The sequence below is a fragment of the Salmo salar genome, chromosome ssa04, assembly GCF_905237065.1.
Source record: "Salmo salar chromosome ssa04, Ssal_v3.1, whole genome shotgun sequence".
In the NCBI taxonomy this organism is placed as follows: domain Eukaryota; kingdom Metazoa; phylum Chordata; class Actinopteri; order Salmoniformes; family Salmonidae; genus Salmo; species Salmo salar.
This window is the reverse complement of record NC_059445.1, coordinates 37,422,820-37,438,979: the sequence shown is the minus strand read 5'-3', so window position 1 is coordinate 37,438,979 and position 16,160 is coordinate 37,422,820. Positions and strand designations below refer to the sequence as shown.

General features: G+C 43.4%; 1 protein-coding gene across 4 annotated transcripts in view; it reads right to left on the bottom strand.

Annotated features, from left to right (window-relative positions):
* The window catches only part of LOC106602927 (bifunctional heparan sulfate N-deacetylase/N-sulfotransferase 1), a 112,549-nt gene that overhangs the window by 48,227 nt on the left and 48,162 nt on the right, over window positions 1-16,160 (bottom strand). Inside the window, exon 1 of one of the 4 annotated variants that reach the window (XM_014195943.2) lies at window positions 8,234-8,586. The exons of 2 other annotated variants lie outside the window; for them this stretch is intronic. The gene's annotated coding sequence lies outside the window, so the exon portion shown is untranslated. Of the gene's footprint in view, window positions 1-6,966; window positions 7,205-8,233; window positions 8,587-16,160 lie in introns of those variants that run through there. One more of the 4 variants, XM_014195942.2, reaches the window with a different exon arrangement.

The following is a 16,160-nucleotide window of genomic DNA, read 5'->3' as shown; positions in this document are numbered from 1 at the left end:
TGCCATCTTCACAACGGTCTTGGTGTGTTTGGACCATGATAGTTTGTTGGTGATGTGGACACCAAGGAACTTGAAGCGCTCAACCTGATCCACTACAGCCCCGTCGATGAGAATGGGGGCGTGTTCGGTCCTCCTTTTCCTGAAGTCCACAATCATCTCTTTTGTCTTGATCACGTTGAGGGAGAGGTTGTTGTCCTGGCAACACACGGCCAATAAGTGATTGGTATGGCCGGTTTATTGTCCCAGCTCTAGTATAAGGTTTGAATATCTGTGTCTTCTTGTTCTCTGGCAGTGGAGATACAGAGCCTTCAGAAAGTATTTCGCACCCCTTGACTTATTCCACATTTTGTTGTGTTAAAGCCCGAATTGAAAATTGATTAAATGGATTCTCTCACCCATCTACAGCACACACAATGACAAAAAGTGAAAACATTTTTTTTTTAGAAATGTATCGAAAATGACATACAGAAATATTTAATTTACGTAAGTAATCACACCTGTGTCAATACTTTGTAAAAGCATATTTTTGAATATTTTTATTCTGTACAAGCTTCCTTCTTTTCACTCTGTCAATTAGGTTAGTATTGATGAGTAACTACAATGTTGTTGATTCATCCTCAGTTTTCTCCTATCCCAGCCATTAAAATGCTATTTATTTTTTAAAGCCACCATTGGCCTCATGGTGAAATCTCCGAGTTGTTTCCTTCCTCTCCGGAAACAGAGTTAGGAAGGACAACTGTATCTTTGTAGTGACTGGGTGTATTGAAACACTATCCAAAGCGTAATTAATAACTTCACCATGCTCAAAGTGATATTCAATGTCAGCCTTTTCTTTTTTTTCCTTTACCAATAGGTGCCCTTCTTTGTGAGGAATTGGAAAACCTACCTGGTCTTTGTGGTAGAATCTGTGTTTAAAATGCACTGCTCGACTGAGGGACCTTACAGATAATTGTATGTGTGGGGTACAGAGATGAGGTAGTCATTCAAAAATCATGTTAAACACTATTATTGGACACAGTGAGTCCATGCAACTTATTGTGACTTGTTAAGCACAGTTTTAGTAATGAACTTATTTAGGCTTTCCATAAAAAAGGGCTTGAATACTTAGACTCAAGAGAGTCAATAAGCTTTTATTTCTGAATTCATAGGTAAAAATGTCTAAAAACATTAGTTCACTTCGACATTATGGGGTATTGTGTGTAGGCCAGTCACAAAAAAGCTACATTTAATCAATTTTAAATTCAGGCTGTAACACAACAACATTTTGAAAAAGTCAATGGGGGGGTGAATACCTTCTTAAGGCACTGTAAGTGACATGAGTCACAGTGCCTGAGGCAAATAGCAGACAAAATAACAGAATTTTCACATCTCCTCCAGATCAATACACCGCGCTTTTCCTTCACATCAATTGTCTCTTCTGAGAAACTGAATACCAGGCTGAAATGACGGCAGATAGTCTTACAAGACGAGTGACAACGGCTTTCAGGAGTGTTCTTTTTGTTCCATGTAGCTGACAAAAACAGGGAGAATGGAAGGGAAAGAGTGGTATTCCTGGCATTTGAGTCTTATGTGTATCTATAGCGCAGGAAGTCGATCCTAACTTTGAGAAATGATACCTTTAGTAATAATAGCATGAGCAACATTAATGAGCACGAGTGGAGAATGGCTGTCTGCGTCACCAACACACCGCTCACTCCACCAAAGCTCACAAATTGCTTTTGTGTCACAAGTTTCCAAAGCCTCTACATTGACATACCAAAAATGCTGAGATGGCGGGGGGGAGAAACGGGACTGTTAGAAATGTGGGAAAATAAGGACCTTGACATTTACCAATAAGTCACCAACTCCCAAGTTCCCAAAGTCCATTTTTTCTTCTTCTTCTTGCAGTCAGAGTTCTGACAGACGTGAAAAGGAGCGGAGGGCCGCCGGGAACACACACACACACACACGGCCATTTTCTAGGAGCTTGATCAGTGCTAGCACACACCCTTCCCCTCAGGGCATCACATACGTCATGCATCATGTGTTCCTAGAGAGGGACAGCAATACGCTCTTAGCTCTCCCCTGACTCAGCCACATACAGTACAAAAGGCCCTTACGACACATTAAGGAACAGATGTGGAGAGAACCATTAAGCATGGACTCATGTTCCACTAACTCTAGGAATACCATCTTTAATTTGGCTATCAAAATGAGGACAAGAAATTGTATTTTCAAACGTAGGCCGCCCATTTTAAATTGTTTGAACGTTATGTCAGGATAACCTCAGGTATGTGAGGAATCTGTATCAACTACCCTTATTAAAAGTAGTTCAAATTGGAACGCCGCTGCACCTAATCAATCGCGTTGTTAGAATGTAATAGACGGTCAGAGATCTTAATGTGCTGGAATTACTGGTCATCCGAGTCAACCAATCAATGGGATTTTATTGGAGAATAGAGACTAGAAGAGGGAAAAGGTTGGAATATCAACACATTTAGGAGACTGAGTTCTCCTTGCATATGAGGGGCTGTATGACACAGTGGAATAATTTAAAGACAGAAAAAAAGTTCAAAGATCGAGTCTTCAAAGCCTCTCTGCTTTTGCTTTATCTTAGTCAAGGCTTCTTCTCAATCCTTTCTTTTTATTTTCAAAGCAAATTTGGACAGTGGAGATGGGCTACTGAAATGAAAAAGATAACGTGAAAAAAACAAAGGCGTCATGCCTCAACACTCGGAATATTAGCGAGCCACTGATTGGAGGGTAGAGCCAGTAACACCGGAACACTTCCTGTAATGAGCACCGTGGGTAACTGCGCCAGAGGCTTGGGCTACAAGACAATCCCTGGCCGCTGGCCCTGGGTGGCTAGCCTTGCAGGACTGCTTTCTCTTCGTCTCAGGCAACCCTAACTTCAGATTCACAGAGTGTACCCAGGCCTACTCCCCTGGGCCCAGTGCCATTTCACATTCACAATGACAGACATTGTTTGAAGCACATGACGACGGACTGAGAACCCGGTCCTTGCTCATGCATGAGGGCTTAGCAGACTGAGACTAATGCAGGTTTTAATGGGCTTCCCTTCCTGCCTCAACTTTCGTCTCCACTGTACACCTAAAAAGAAGTCAGGGTGGATCTAGTCGACACAGGGCAGAGGGAGTGGTTTGGCGGCAGTACGATGGAGGAGCAGCATGTTGTGGTAGACGTCAGAGGAGGACAGACACATTATAAAATACCTCTTCAAAAGCCAGATGTGGACACTGATGTTGCTTCCTGTTCCAGAGGTTATGTTGTGTTATTGCAGCTCTTGCAATCAATACGTCGATAAAAGGAAACAAAATAGTGGAGAGCTGGTGTAGAGTGAGGAATGTGCTCATTATGTTAATGCTTGTACTAAAATGCAACTGCCAGCCACTGATTATGTGCAATTAGCCAGGCTCTGTATTCTAAGGCACTGGGATAGTTACTGCTAATTAGTCTTCGGACTAACTACTATCATCACCGAGGTCTGACTCACTTCACTAGAAGCTGTGAACGTCTCTGAATCACCACAGCGTTGGACTGTCTGGGGTATGGGTAATAAGACCATGGCTTCGGTTTACAGATAGATCAGCTTAACGATGATGGGTTAGGAACCAAAAGGGTTGCTAAGGCTAAACACAACCCAGGTGAATAGCCATTACAGAGGGATCCATGCTAACAGGATAATATAGGCTGTTACACATAAACCGAATGTATGTTGAGGCCAACTTACATCAGAGGGAGGGATATGACTTAGGAGACTTTGGAATCCTCCACTGATATTCGGCATACCATAGAAGTCTCACATGAGTGAGGAATCTTTCTGCCAACACATACATGAAGAACATAAATATTGCTGACTGTCTGTACATATACGGGTTGAAAATGGCAGATTTGGGCACAGATAAACGTCTAAATTGGACTTAGTACAGTAACATGATTTACATGACGTCAGAGCTCTGGCTCTGCGCTTCACAGTGCTGTAAGAGTTTTGACTTGACAGCCGTTCTGAAATTCAGCACCTCGCTCATTTTATTTCCCATAATCCTCAAACTGTTCCCTTTCAATTGCTACCATGGTTATTTATGCATATGGATTTCATATTTCTTCTGTAAGAAATATTACAATTAGCACAAGACATATAGGTCAATTCCCACGAGTGTAAAGGGTTAAGTAACTAGGGGGAGGACATAAACGATGTGAAACAAGGCTAAAAACAAGCTTTGGTTGGATCAACTGTTCCAGCTACCACTTCTAAAGGAAAAGCACAACCACATCATCCTTCAGAAAGCAGAAGTCAAACTGTTATCCTATATCAGACATCACCACAAAGTCTCCTGTCTCCATATGAATTTGAATTATTTTGTGGAGAGCTGGCAACTGCCACCCGTGAAAACAGACACGGCAAAACTTCAGACGAGATCGTGCAGAGAAATGCGATCAGCCGCTGTAACAAACAGAAGTTAAAAAAATAAAAATAAATGTATTAAGAGCGCCAATGCTTTCTGATGGTATCTAAATCTGTTTGACTGAGGAGCCTGAAATCCCAGCGCTGAACTTTTATCTACCGCACAAAGGAATTTCTTAAGTTTTCTGTGCATTTTAATATGATTTGCCATGAATGTAGAGCATCATAATAGCTACTAGAGTGTGTCATCTTTACTATGGTATGACTGAAAAACAAGATGAAATCCCTAGTTCTTACACCGTTGTCCTCACTTGCTTATTAATTGGCAATAAAAGTCAGTCACAACCGCAATGCTGTTTACTGCCTCCACGCAGCCATTCGTTTAGCGCAGCCACTATTCTTGCTTGCTAAACACTTATTTTTATGCACAGACTGAGGCTGTTCTAAAAAAGGTGTACCATGAAATGGCCCATGGAGAAGCAATTTTCAAAACCGACAAGAAAAGCCACTGAATATAAAACCAATACCCATTCAAATTCTGTGAGACTCAGAATCATATGAGAATCATTTTTTTTCAGGTCATCAGCCACCCAATTGGATATCAATCAATGTGGCATTGGGTTGGTAGTTACCTCTGGGTCTGAGGCAGGGTTAAAACAAAGCATTAGCAATCTGAAAAGGCCTAGACCAGCACAATATGGGGAGGGTCAGGGAAGTGTAATCCTAAATATCTAATCCTGTTTATCTAGACTGGAGCAAATGCGCAAACAAGCGGCATATGAAGACAGACAGAGCCGAGGCAGTGGCCACAACCTGGTGTCCAACATGGGACACCTGCATAGATGGATCCAGAACATTTCCAGTAAAAAAAATTAATCAGTTTGAACTCTAAGGATTCAATGTGAACCAGTGAATAACATTTGTTCAATATAGCCTAAGCCTACAGAGAGGACATACAGTGCCTTCAGAAAGTATTCATAACCCTCGACTTAGTCCACATTTTGTTGTGTTGCAGCTTGAATTCAAAATGGATTAAAACCATTTTTCCCTCACCCATCTATTTACACACAATACCCCATAATGACAAAGTGAAAACATGTTTTCAGACATTTTGGCAAATGTTTTGAGAATGAAATACAAAAAGATCTAATTTACATAAGTACTCACACCACTGAGTCAATACATGTTAGAATCACCTTTGGTAGCGATTACAGCTGTGAGTCTTTCTGGGTAAGCCTCTAAGAGCTTTGCACACCTGGATTGGACAATATTTGCACATTATCATTTTAAAAAATGATTCAAGATCTGTCAAGTTGGTTGTTGATCATTGCTAGACAACCATTTTCAAGTCTTGCCATAAACTTCCAAGCCGATTTAAGTCAAAACTGTAACTTGGCACTCAGGAACATTGTGTGTCCTCTTCGTAAGCAACTCCAGTGTATATTTTGCCTTGTGTTTTAAGTTATTGTCCTGCTGAAAGGTGAATTTGTCTCCCAGTGTCTATTGGAAAGCAGACTGAACTGTGTTTTCCTCTAGGATTTTGCCGTCTATGACTGTTGATGGGTCTCCGATCACATGCTTAAAGAAATGAAGAGTGGTACTCAGTAATGTGTTGTGGATTTGCTCCAAAAATAACTATTTTCAGGACATAAAGTTCATTTCTTTGCCACATTTCTTGCAGTTTTACTTTAGTGCCTTGTTGAAAACAGGATGCATGTTTTGGAATATTCTGTACAGGCTTCATTCATTACACCCTATCATTTAGGTTAGTATTGTGGAGTAACTACAACGTTGTTGATCCATCCTCAGTTCTCTCCTATCACAGCCATTCAACTCTGTAACTGCTTTAAAGTCACCATTGGCCTCATGGTGAACGGTTTCCTTCCTCTCTGGCAACCGAGTTAGGAAGGACAACTGTATCTTTGTAGTGATTGGGTGTATTGATACACCATCCAAAATGTAATTAACAACTTCACCATGCTCAAAAGGGATATTCAATGTCTGCTTTACGTTTTTTTTTTTTTTAACCAATCTACCAATAGGTGCCCTTTTTTGCCAGGCATTGGATAACCTCCCTGGTCTTTGCGGTTGAAATTCACTGCTGGACTGAGGGATCTTACAGAGAATTGTATGTGTGGTGTACAGAGATGAGGTAGTCATTAAAAAAATCATGTTAAACACTATTATTGCACACCGAGTGAATCCATGCTACTTATGTGACGTGTTAAGCAAATCTTTTGTCCTGAACTTATTTAGGCTTGCCAAAACAAAGGTGTTGAATACTTGACTCAAGACAATACAGCTTATCATTTAATTAATTTGTAAAACATTTCTAAAAACACAATTCCACTTGGACATTGTAGGTTATTGTGTGTAGGCCAGTGACACAAAATCTCAATTTAATCCATTTTAAATTCAGGCTGTAACACAACAAAATGTGTAAAAAGTCAAGGTGTGTGAGTACTTTCTGAAGGAACTGTAAGTGCCTAGCCTTCATAAGACCATACAATCACTTTTCTCCTCAATGGAGCTACTCTGCAGGAAAGCATCAGCCACAGTACCTTGTGAAGCGCGTCTGGAGAGCTCTATCCTCCCATGTCCACCTCGAGGGCCCTCCAGCAGCCTGTGTGTGCCCCTGCCAGGCCAGTCTCTGTTCGTGCTCCTCCACTCTCCACTCTGCTAGCTAATGCTGCTTGCCTACCTCCACAGGCGCTCTGCTCTTCTCTGCTCTCAGAGCTTTAGCACCACTTCACCACCAGCCTCACTAAGCTCGGCTCTGAGCTCACACACACACGCGCTGCTTACATCTGGTGACAAACACACACAGTCCGCCAGCCCAGCACACACTGTACCACCACTAGTGGTGCACGGGTCAGCTGTTTGTTCACCCGCCCGCAATTGCTAATAACCCACCCATAACCGCCCGACTATACGTGATAGTGAAAATCTGAAACCCGGACCCTAACCGCTAATACAGAAAAGGGACCGTATGCTACAGTCAGATGGCAGAAGGATTTTGAGAGAGGGTGCAGGATTTCTTTCTGCCTGATTTAGATACGTATCGGTTTATAATTTTAAACATTTTGGTAGGCTATTTGTTAGTCAATTTGCCTATAATTAGGAGCATACAGTTTCTCTTCTGTCATTACATGTTGCCCTAGAAGACTAAACAAACCCTTGCTCACCAGAACGATGTCATAAATCGATAAATGAATGCTTCAATCTAGTTGACGTCGGTAAAGTTCTGTCATCTCGGTTTCTTTTGCGGAGCAAAGACGTTTAGGGACCGGGGAGAAAATGCTCCTATATATATATATATATAAATATAAAGATTTGCTGTCCAAAATTATATCAGTTTGGCCGGTGGTAAGGAAATAGAAATCTTTGAAAACGACCCAACATGTTTCTAATAAGACTTCAGTTTGGCTTGGATACATATTTTATGTGGTTTAAACACTAAAATCGGCTTTTATTATGCTGATAAAACTAGCACCTCTACAGGTGGTATCTAACTGTGCATTCCCTTCCTCTCCAGATGCTGAAAGAATTAAATCAGAATTTTGCCTACATGTGAACTACAAGAAATGCATAATTCTGTAGGAGTGAATATTAAGGCTATGTGAGAGGTTATAGACCTAGTCAGTGTCCAGATTTCAGTTTCCAAATTTACCCATCTAAACAGTAGGCTACAGTTCCCTTGATGTGCCATAGGCCTATTTGAAGTCCCCATCTTGTGACAGTCAGACTTTGTATAGCGCCTCACAAATATCACTGATGTCTTCCTTTTTTACCACTTCACCAAATCTAGCCCAACATTACATTACTTACCCTTGTTTATTTTCAACTCTCCGTTTCGCAGCTTTTCTATTATTGAATTCAACTCCGACATTGTCCTTTTAGCATCCGTGGATCAATGTTAACTTTTTCTTCCCATTCCCAAAAGCATTTGGCGATAGGCTGTAGGCTATTTGGCACACGTACATTAAGGCCCTGAAGCTTAGGCTTACGCTCTAATGCCAGATAGCCTAAAATAATGAAACCTCAATGTATAAATTGCTAAGGTATTGTTTTCTCTTTATTCAATCCGCCCGCCACCCATCCACACAATATGTAACCGCGGGGACTGCAGGTTTTGAGTAAAACCACCACGCATCAATAAGCACCACGACTGCTCTGCTGGTCCAGTCCCTCTGCCAACCCTTAGAGAGGACTTGCTTGGACAGAGAGCGGGTTCACCCCCCCCCACGCACAGCATGGCCAGTGTTTGGTGTGAGCGGCGAGCCCACCCCGCTGCTTATCTAATGTGTGCTAATCTCCTGTCATTGGGACGGTGCTAACCCTGTGAGCTGTACCCCTGACATAATCCCCCCTATGGACTGACTCCGGCATGAGGGTAAGGGGATTACTGCCCGTTTGGAGGTGTCCTGTTTGTCTCCTGAAATTAAAAAGGAGGGAGGGGAGGGGGACAGGGGAAACGGCTGTGTTTTCAGAGATAAAGACTGGGGGAAGCGGTGGGTCTAAATCCAATATGATACACCACTGCACGCTTGTGCAATGTAGTTTACTTTGAATGCTCTACTGAAACAGCACAAATATGAAACATGAAAAGAGGCAGTAAACTGAAAGTCTTTCCATAACTGCTAAGCACTCGTCAGAATTCCAGTAGCGTTCAACCACCACTTGGCTGTCATAAAATGCATAATTGAATTGGGTCGCACTCAATCCATCTGTGACCATGATGAAATATCGCGCCCACAGACGGCCCGACAAGCAGATAGACAGACCGATCCCAACTACTGCTGCGGCTAGCGACGGATGTAGTAAATGTGGTACCAGCATGCAGTCACACTCCGATAAAGCACTACGGCGAAACAAAAAGGTAGGAGGCTAAAAACACCGCTGGTCCTGCTCACACTGCCCTACCCTGTGCTTTGACCTCTTTCTCCCCTCTCTCTCCAGATGAAATCTCGCGTCTTGTGACGGCCGGCCGCCCAACAACCTGCCCACTTGACCCTATCCCCTCCTCTCTTCTCCAGACCATTTCCGGAGACCTTCTCCCCTACCTCACCTCGCTCATCAACTCATCCTTGACCGCTGGCTACGTCCCTTCCGTCTTCAAGAGAGCGAGAGTTGCACCCCTTCTGAAAAAACCTACACTCGATCCCTCCGATGTCAACAACTACAGACCAGTATCCCTTCTTTCTTTTCTCTCCAAAACTCTTGAACGTGCCGTCCTTGGCCAGCTCTCCTGCTATCTCTCTCAGAATGACCTTCTTGATCCTAATCAGTCAGGTTTCAAGACTGGGCATTCAACTGAGACTGCTCTTCTCTGTGTCACGGAGGCTCTCCGCACTGCTAAAGCTAACTCTCTCTCCTCTGCTCTCATCCTTCTAGACCTATCTGCTGCCTTTGATACTGTGAACCATCAGATCCTCCTCTCCACCCTCTCCGAGTTGGGCATCTCCGGCGCGGCCCACGCTTGGATTGTGTCCTACCTGACAGGTCGCTCCTACCAGGTGGCGTGGCGAGAATCCGTCTCCGCACCATGCGCTCTCACCACTGGTGTCCCCCAGGGCTCTGTTCTAGGCCCTCTCCTATTCTCGCTATACACCAAGTCACTTGGCTCTGTCATATCCTCACATGGTCTCTCCTATCATTGCTATGCAGACGACACACAATTAATCTTCTCCTTTCCCCCTTCTGATAACCAGGCGGCGAATCGCATCTCTGCATGTCTGTCAGACATATCAGTGTGGATGACGGATCACCAGCTCAAGCTGAACCTCGGCAAGACGGAGCTGCTCTTCCTCCCGGGGAAGGACTGCCCGTTCCATGATCTCGCCATCACAGTTGACAACTCCCTTGTGTCCTCCTCCTAGAGTGCTAAGAACCTTGGCGTGATCCTGGACAACACCCTGACGTTCTCCACTAACATCAAGGCGGTGACCCGATCCTGTAGGTTCATGCTCTACAACATTCGCAGAGTACGACCCTGCCTCACACAGGAAGCGGCGCAGGTCCTAATCCAGGCACTTGTCATCTCCCGTCTGGATTACTGCAACTCGCTGTTGGCTGGGCTCCCTGCCTGTGCCATTAAACCCCTACAACTCATCCAGAACGCCGCAGCCCGTCTGGTGTTCAACCTTCCCAAGTTCTCTCACGTCATCCCGCTCCTCCGCTCTCTCCACTGGCTTCCAGTTGAAGCTCGCATCCGCTACAAGACCATGGTGATTGCCTACGGAGCTGTGAAGGGAACGGCACCTCCATACCTTCAGGCTCTGATCAGGCCCTACACCCAAACAAGGGCACTGCGTTCATCCACCTCTGGCCTGCTGGCTCCCCTACCTCAGAGGAAGCACAGTTCCCGCTCAGCCCAGTCAAAACTGTTCGCTGCTCTGGCACCCCAATGGTGGAACAAGCTCCCTCACGACGCCAGGACAGCGGAGTCAATCACCACCTTCCGGAGTCACCTGAAACCCCACCTCTTTAAGGAATACCTAGGATAGGATAAAGTAATCCTTCTAACCCCCCCCCCTTAAAAGATTTAGATGCACTATTGTAAAGTGGTTGTTCCACTGGATATCATAAGGTGAATGCACCAATTTGTAAGTCGCTCTGGATAAGAGCGTCTGCTAAATGACGTAAATGTAATGTAATGTAATGTAAATCAGTTCCAGTGGGTACAACTGATCCACCTGCTGCTGTAGCGCTCAGATCTCCACAGTCACTCTAAGAGGACTATTGATGTGACGTCCACTCGTGACACTCCTAATCGCAACCACTACAACAGGTTGAGAACAAAACAAAAAAACAAAAGGGCCATCTCTTGTTCTTTCAAATTCCTTTTCCTTTGAAAAGAAAGAATATAGCGTTCCACTGGAATTTCGCTATGTCATAGTCATGTTGTAGAGTTAGAACATATCCCATCCTGCAGTGCGCAACGAAGAGGCGGTGCTGCAGCCACTTCAAATGCCTTATACCTTTCGATTTTATGTTATGCGATGATGCAGTGATCATTTCTGTCTGTCACCTCAATTAGGACGATATGGCCTAAAAAATAAAAAAAATAAAAACACCTATATTTTTTTATTTATTATTATGGCCGGTTCACAATATACAGTACCAGGCAAACGTTTGGACACACCTAACCATCCAAGGGTTTATTTTTACTATTTTCTACATTGTAGAATAATAGTTTAGACATCAAAATGATGAACACATATTGAATCATGTAGTAACCAAAAAAAGTGTTAAAAATAAAAATCTATTTTATATTTCAGATTCTTCAAAGTAGCCACCCTTTGCCTTGATGACAGCTTTGCACACTCTTGGCATTCTCTCAACCAGCTTCATGACGTAGTCACCTGGAATTATTTCAATTAACAGGTGTGCCTTGCTAAAAGTTAATTTGTGTAATTTCTTTCCTTCTTAATGCGTTTGAGCCAATCAGTTGTGTTGTAACAAGGTAGGGGTGGTATACAGAAGATGAGTCCAAATTTCAGATGTTTGGTTCCAACCGCCGTGTCTTTGTGAGACGCAGTGTAGGTGAACGGATGATCTCCGCATGAGTGGTTCCCACCGTGAAGCATGGAGGAGGTGTGATGGTGCTTTGCTGGTGACACTGTTGGTGATTTATTTAGAATTCAAGGCACACTTAACCTGCATGGCTACCACAGCACACAGCAGCGATACTCCATCCCATCTGGTTTGTGCTTAGTGGAACTATCATTTGTTTTTCAACAGGACAATGACCCAACACCTCCAGGCTGTGTAAGGGCTACTTGACCAAGAAGGAGAACTGCATCAGATGATCTGGCCTCCACAATCAACCGACCTCAACCCAATTGAGATGGTTTGGGATGAGTTGGAAGGCAGAGTGAAGGAAAAGCAGGCAACAAGTGCTCAGCATTTGTGGGAACTACCTCAAGACTGTTGGAAAAGCATTCCAGGTGAAGCTGGTTAAGAGAATGAGTCAGAATGCGCCATTCTGTGTGCAATTTTTAACTGGCTAAATTGATTCTGGAAACACAACGCCAGAGCTATTACCATAAATCAAGCGAGGAGTGGAACATGTGTCTCAGACAGACATAAATCTACATTGTTCTCTTGTTTACTAAAAGTGGGATGTATATTTCTTCCCTAACCTTCAGAAGAATATTGGGAGGTGATTTATTTGAAAATAAAATGTAAGTGCATTTTTTTACTTAAAAAAAAAAAAATCTGGGATTGTTCCTTTAAAGTTGTATTAACTTCAGTTCGTGATTCCTGTGGGAGTACCCTTGGATGTTGGAGGATCACACAAGGCATAGCACGTTACTGGGGATAATTGGAAGCGGTGTGCAAATACTAGCTCGTATGAACAGGGTAGCCATTCCGCGCCAAGCCCAGATGCTTGGGAGCACCTTCGTCCCCCCTTCTTAATTAGGCTGCACAACACGGCAAAAGGACGCTATTTATAGCTGCTTTAACAACTGACAGACATCACCCAGAGACAGAGGCAGGCTGGGGAAACACACAAACCTTACCTTTATTAGAGGACACAGGCACTTTTTTTGCTATGGCCTCTGAATTTGAGAGAGATTCAGGCTACGGTCATCGGAGTTGTGGCAAGTCACACCTAAAATCTTATTTTCAGAGAGGTTGGGAGGATACAAAGACTACCTGCCTTTGTTAACCAATGACAAGACTGCACTATACAGTATGCAGTGGCGCTTCTACACACCCAGCCCAGTATGAGATAAAGGTCTTTAAATGGTTAATTCATAATCCCTATAATGACATCCTAGACATTGCTGTGCCCTTGACCCGTCTGGATTACAACGCACAACAACTCATTAAACAGCTTCTATCTGGCTGAGACCAGCCAGCCAGCCGTCTGAGTGATGCCAGGTAGGGCCCCCCAGAGGACGATGTATAGGTAGGGCCCCCCAGAGGACGATGTATAGGTACACACATCACAGACAAAACTAAACTCATCCTGATCCCATAGCTTTACATCGTGCTCTATTGATTGGAACCAACTGCACAAATAGCACACGCTTACATGCCTTTTCTTTACCCATGTTGTTTTTTTTTGTTTAAATAAGCCTAAGGGCGCCATCTGTTCCATTACCGGCGATTAGACCAGGGCTAACATGATTGTTTAAGTCGTCAGCATGCTTCAGTTCGGCTGCCGGCTAGCCAAAGTGTGCTAGGCGAACCAAACGAGTGTGCTCGCGTACTCCCTTAAAAGACCTTTCGCTTAATTTTTATATTGAAAAAGCAGCAATGGTACCGTTTGTCCATTTTGAGATGCCGTAGTCAGTATACACTTCATCAAAATAGTCAGAATTAATCTAATATGCACGAATTCTATTGAACTGTTTCGGCTGGGAAGCATGCGGACGCCTTAAGTGGATTGCTCGGAGCGCGGGTGTGCAGATATGTCCGTTATGCGAGACACAACTGGATGTCTAAACTAAAACCCTTTTAAGAAACTCAAAAACCTCCCCTGGTTCATTTGCCCACTACCTCAGTTAATCATGTTACTTCCTGAAAGAAAAGAGGATCTGAGGCAATAGCACTGTATTAAATCATGGTAGAGGCTGCAGATCCGTAGGTAACAGTCCCGTCCCGCCACCCTGGATCCCTTTTCCCCAAATCTGAAGATCCGAATCACAATCTGCGTTTTGTGTTTGATTACCTCTACTTTACACACCAATTGTTGTCACCCTCCCTTCCCATTTCTGTTCATCTTGAAGAATTATCATTCAAGTTTTACCTGTGAAACACCCATATAGCATCTACATACCAACCATTTGATCTGAATCGGTTTCATGGGGATTTTCATTTAGATCTTGAGTTAGTGTTGTTTTTGAATTATGTACCTTGAGCAAATGTTTTAGCAAATGGTGTTAAACTATAGCATAGCCTCCCTGTGTTTAGTTTCAATCAATGCACATATTTTGTCTAGAGGAACAATCCGGGGCCACTCCGTTAAATGAATAGGCTTAACTTTCTACTCTGAACTATTTGTATTCTTTTCATTTCCAGTTAATCAGCTCCCCTCTACCTCGATGCGGAATTAAGCTTTGATTTTCCACATTACAGCAAGCTTTCAGTGGGAGAAGCCAACATACAACCAAGGCCTCTGTGGGAGTTCAGCGATAAGGGACAGATTTCTGTGGAAAAGGGTTAGGAATGAAAGCAGTCCTGAGAACTCACCCATACTAGCTTGGATGTGTGGCGCTTGGATGCGTGTCCGTTGTAAGGCTAGAAGGTGAGAATTATAGAAAGCATGTTGCTCATCCCACTGTCCACCTCTAAACTTCAGCAGAGAGCCAATTTACAAAATCTATTTTGGTCCCAGCTGGCACCCGCACTTCCTCATTAATCTTAATTTCAGAGAGGTGGAATAACAGACATCACCAGATACTGGTAACCTTGTTAAACCACCATGAAAAACAGCAGACAAATACAAAAATATGTTCCAAGATGACACTCAATTCATTCTAGAAGAACGTGTGCATTATTTAACCCAGGGCAGGATAATATACATTCCATTTTAAAATGAAAAGAGAGGGTGTGTACACACCTCTATCGAGGGTCCCGCTACAGGAAACATCCACAGCACTAGTGTTTGTCAGCTTCCATATCCCCATTAGCTGTAGACAATGAACAGGCAGTGAACAAATGAGAGTGTGAGGAGGAAGTAAACTATACTAGGACCAGAAGACAGAGGTTGGTAAGGTTTAAGAGAAAGGGGAAAAAAAGCTAAGGAACGCCAAGATTGATACATCAGCTCGTCATGATCCAAGCGTAGAGGAGGCAGAGTTTACTCCAATGGATTGTAAAGGAAAGCAATAGGATTTGCCTTCCCAGAGATGTATCACGAGCACTACCAATTAAAACGTCAGGAGCTCTCACAGCTATTGATCTTTTACAGGAGAAATTGTTTGTTACACCTTCAATGATGCATACAGTGAATTGGGGAAGTATTCAGACCTATTGACTTTTTCCACATTTTGTTACGTTACAGCCCTATTCTAAAATGGATTTAATAAAAGATCCTTAATCTACACACGATACCCCATAATAACGAATGTATTACAAACAAAAAACAAATACCTTATTTACATAAGTATTCAGACCCTTTGCTATGAGACTCGAAATTGAGCTCAGGTGCATCCTGTTTCCATTGATCATCCTTGAGATGTTTATACAACTTGATTGGAGTCCACCTGTGGTAAAGTCAATTGATAGGACATGATTTGGAAAGGCACACACCTGTCTATATAAGGTCCCACAGTTGACAGTGCATGTCAGAGCAAAAACCAAGCCATGAGGTCAAACAAATTGTCTGTAGAGCTCCGAGACAGGATTGTGTCGAGGCACAGATCTAGGGAAGGGTACCAAAAAATGTTTTGCACCATTGAAGGTCCCGAAAAACACAGTGGCCTCCATCATTCTTAAATGGAAGAAGTTTGGAACCACCAAGACTCTTACTAGAGTTGGCCGCCCAGCCAAACTGAGCAATCGGGGGAGAAGGGCCTTGGTCAGGGAGGTGACCAAGATCCCGATGGACACTGGAAAGAGTTCCTCTGTGGAGATGGGAGAACCTTCCAGAAGGACAACCATCTCTGCAGCACTCCACCAATCAGGCCTTTATAGTAGAGTGACCAGATGGAAGCCACTCCTCAGTAAAAGGCACATGACAGCCTGCTTGGAGTTTGCCAAAAGGCACCCAAAGGACTCAGACCATGAGAAACAAGATTCT